Here is a 4,713-nt window from a genome sequence, read left to right as displayed (position 1 = left end):
TTTGAACAATACATTGTTTAAATTACGTTGAGATAAACATGTTTATACATAAAGTCGCAACAAACGAAGTTCAAGATACTAGTGAATTTATAGTGAATGGAATGCAGAGTGGTAGAACCAGGGCATGGTAAGCAAGGGCTTCCAGGGTATTTTTGGAATGTTCTATTTTCCAACTCAAGTGGTGGGTATTGGAGTGTTTATTAATTGTATTTCATACAAGTAGAAGTTAGTACATTTCATTAAAACTTACAGTTATGAATATTTTGTGTATGTCAAATATTAAATGTAAAATAATTTGAAGCATAGAGTTATAAAGGAAGGGAGGGAGGGAAAAAAAAAACATGGAAAAGTAAAGGGAGAAAATAACATCTAAGAAAGAGAGAATAAAATAGTTAACCAGTCTGTGTGAGCAAAACAGAAATCCCAAAGGGAAAGTCCTAATAAACAAAGAAATGTTGGTTATGATGATATATTAACAATAACATTGAAATAACTGTGATGATAACGTAGTATCTAATGTTTATGCAGTAGTGATTTTCCAGACAATATTCTCAGTTGATACATTAACTGATCTGACAATTATAGTAACTTCAAGGTAGAGGCTCTACTATTTTCATTTTTCACCTTATTAAACTGAAGTAAATACAATCCCAGTAAACTTGAAAAAGTCACAAGTTTGGTAAGTGGCAGAGTGGGGATGTTAATCCCATTACAGACAGGCTGATTTCTTAATGATCCAAGAATCATGGTGCCCAGATAATGAGTAAGTGTTAGGCTTGAAGCCTATCTGGCAAAGTCTCCATGAACTTCCCTGTCTTTTCTAAGATACATCTAGGTCATTTATGGGAATTTTGCTCATTCTCATGGAAATCAGGCAAACTGTTTCAGGAGCTAGAAGATTAAAATCTGAGCTTCTATCTTTACCTTTCAAGAAATTCTACAGTTTCCTGCCTCTTCTCAAGACTGGTCATCCTTCATGAGATATGGAGTTTGGAATCTGTAGCAGAGACATTAGGTCATTTTTATTAAATGCATTTTCATGCATTACTGTATCTTCCTCTATTTCAATCCTTCGTTTTCTTCCTAGAGAAATAGTAAGTCTTATATAATGCATAGGATTTTTTTTGTGGTACATAATCTTTGATTAAAGAACAAAATTGGAGGGGCGCCTGGGCGGCTCAGTTGGTTGAGCGTCCGACTTTGGCTCAGGTCAGGATTTCGTGATTTGTGATTTTGAGCCCCGCGTGGGGCTCTGTGCTGACAGCTCAGAGCCTGGAACCTGCTTCAGATTCTGTGTCTCCCTCTCTCTCTACCCCTCTCCTGCTCATGCTCTGTCTTTCTCTGTCTCTCAATAATAAATAAACATCCATTTTTTTTTTAATTAAAGAACAAAATTGGCTAATACATTCCATATTTTCTGCCTAGTCTTCATTGAAACCCACTGAGGACATTGCCAGGTGTAGAGTTTTATACACGACACCATCACAAATGGTTACAAACAGGGAAAGATGGTAAGATTCTATATGTTTTTCAGAAATGTTAGTAAATATTATAACCATCTCTTAATTTCTTCCATCATTGTGATGACTTGATTCCGTGGAATGACATAGGCTTATTAATATTTTATCACTGTAGTTAGTAGAAGTCATCATAAAATTATATGTGATTCATCAAGATGGGAAAATAAAGCTCAGAATAATCATCAAAAGAGAGTCACCTTCCCTTTATTCCCCTACCCTGTGGTTCCACAACCTGACACAACAGTGATTACATCCTTTCCAGCCCAACTTGCTATGGAACCCAAATCCACCCCCCACCTTAGTCTATACTGTAAGTATGATGAGGATGTGAAGAAAATCTAAAGAGTTTCCAGATCAAGATACAGTGAGAACACCACAGGCTTCAAAGTCAGTGAAGCCTGGCAGTGTGCCTTTCTAAAAAAGTTTCATAATCTTGTTTTCAATCTCAACAAATCATTTAAATTTAGCTTCAATTTGTATAAGGGGCGTTAGACCTCCTTCATGTGGTATTTGTGAAAGTTCAGTGAGCTGATATATATAAAACGTGCACCAGTGTCTGATGCTAGTGCTTAACAATTTTTAGTTTACTTAACTTCCATTAATCCATTAACCCAAGTAGATTTTTAAAGCCATGATGACTATATGTAGCCTCAACAGTTCTTAAATCATATGGATGAAACCAAAATAATGGATACAATATCTTTTCGGGGAATGAGCCATATCAAATTCCCCTGGTCCTCATCTGGCAGCCTTCCATTCCCCTAGCTTTGATCATTGATAATTGATCATTGGACTCCGCCCAGCAATTTCAGCCTTCCCAGTAACCCTGGCTGGAGGCATTTTTACAAGATCTCACTCAAAGCATAGAGACCAATGATCAAGTAATTCTTGCTGGTAGTTGTTCTCTGACCTTGTGCCTCAATTGTTGCAAATGTGCCTTGTCTTACTGTAAATACCTTTCATTCCTAGATAACCAGATTTCTGGTCTCCCCTGTTTGTCACCCCTCTGCCCTCAATCTATTCTCCTCAGAGTTGCAAACATAAACTTTTAATTGTGTTATATCTAATTCTGTCATCCCTCAGTTAAATCTTTCAGTGACTCTTCATAGCCCTAAGATAAAATCTAACCTCATTAGCATCTTGAGAATTCTATATAATTCTGGCTATTTCTTCCTTTTGTAACCTCATATGAAATTACTCCTCTTTTTTGTTTGCATTTGTTTGTTTAAATAAAGTTGAACAGTCTTGGCTGCTGTTTAAGATTTCTTCCTTGAATGTGACAAACTCGTTCCTGCCTCTGGCCCTATTGTTTCATCAGGTTGTTTTCAAAATTTCCTCATTGTTTCCGATTTTTAGCTGTGTGACTATTACATGCTTAACTGTGAGTTTCTTTTTGTATTACTGATTGAATTGCACAGTGCTTCCTAAGTTCCTGATCTGACATTTTTTATCAGTTTTTAGAAATGCTCACCCATTCTCTCTGGTTCTGCTCTGTTCTCTCTCCTTTCCTTGTGAGACTCCAATTACATGTGTGTTAGATCTTTACCCTCTGTCTCACATGTCTGTACACCCTTTTCTGTATTTTTCTTTTTCTCCTCTCTGTCGTTAGTCTGGATAGTTTGCATAAATCTGTATTCCAATTCCCTAATCTTGTTTTCTGCATGTCCAATATGCTGTTAAACACAGCTATTTTTCAGTTCTAAAATTTCCATTGTATTCTTTTTTTTATATAGCTTTCAATTCTCTGACAACATTTTCTACCATTTCATTTATTTCTCAATAGTTTTCTCTTTTCTTGAACACTTTAAACATAATTATTTGATTGTCCTCGTCTGCTGTTCCCACTATTTGGATCCCTGTAGGTCTATTTTTATTTTCTTCAGTTTTCTAAATGTTTGATCCTGTGGTTCAGTCTTTTAGCATCTCTAAAATACCTGATGAAATGCTGGTCAGGGGGAGTGATTGAATCCCAAGCAGGCCCATGCTGTCAGCCTAGAGCCTGAGGGAGGGCTCAGGGCTCAATATCACAAACAGTGACATCATGACCTGAGCTGAAATCAAGAGTTGGATGCTTCACCGACTGAGCCACCAAATGCCCCTGAACTTTCTTATAGTATATTATGCTTTTCATTTATAATCGCACTTTCACTTTTTGTGATTGTATATTATTTGCTTACCGCCTTTCCCTAAAGACATTTTAAGGTCCAAAATTGTAGGGACCATTGTACTTTCTCCTCCTTCTCCTCCTCCCCCCTACAGTGTTTTACAGTTTTTGTGTGTCCCTGACCTTTATCTCTGTCAGCTATTCACTTACTTAGTTCTCCAACTACTCAGCATTTTTGTGCTTGCTATATTCCTTCTCCTAGGATGTGGCATCATACTTCTAAAGCAGTGGTTTTCCATCTTGGCTGAGGACATAGTCCTAGTTAGCAAAACCTTTATAAGAAAAATTTTTAAGTACTGTTTTGAATATGATGAATATGTATTAGTAGCAAAGACAGCTAACTGTCTAACAAAATATGTAGCCCTCCTCCCATAGTATAAAATTGGCTTTGGCAAGTCCATGCTTGGAAAAAAGACTGTATTTCCCAACCCCTTTGCTCCTAGACAGGGCCATGTAATTAGTTCTCCCCACTGAAATATGAACAGGAATTCTGTAAGTTGCTTTTATATCAAATCTTTTAAAAGGAAAGGCTACAGGGGCTCCTGGTTGGCTCAGTTAAATGTCTGTAGCTCTTGATTTCAGCTTAGGTCATGATCTCATGGTTCCTGAGACTGATCCCCGTGTTGGGTTCTGCACTCACAGCGTGGAGCCTGCTTGAGATTCTCTGTCTCCCTCTCTCTTTGCCCCTCCCTCCGCTTGATCCCTCTCCCTCTCGCTCTCTCTTCCTCTCCCTCTCTCAAAATAAATAAACTTAAAAAAAAAAAAAAGTCTGCATTCTCCTCACTGCATCCTTTTTCAGGTGACAGAGTTTTAGGGAGCCTGAGGCCATGAGACTAATGGAGACTGTGTTGCTAATAACATCGGGTGAAGCCTCCATGTTGTACTGTTAATAGATTAAAAAGTGATTGCCCATTTTGTTGAGCTACTGAAACATATGGGTTTATTTGTAACAACTGTTAACATTCCTAAACTAATACAGAAAGTGATTCCGTAAACTGGGTGGTACCAGAACAAAAACCTAAAATATGT

The sequence above is a fragment of the Panthera tigris genome, chromosome A2 (assembly GCF_018350195.1).
Source record: "Panthera tigris isolate Pti1 chromosome A2, P.tigris_Pti1_mat1.1, whole genome shotgun sequence".
Classification (NCBI taxonomy): domain Eukaryota; kingdom Metazoa; phylum Chordata; class Mammalia; order Carnivora; family Felidae; genus Panthera; species Panthera tigris.
The sequence above is the reverse complement of the archived record's forward strand: the minus strand, read 5'-3'. Positions refer to the sequence as shown.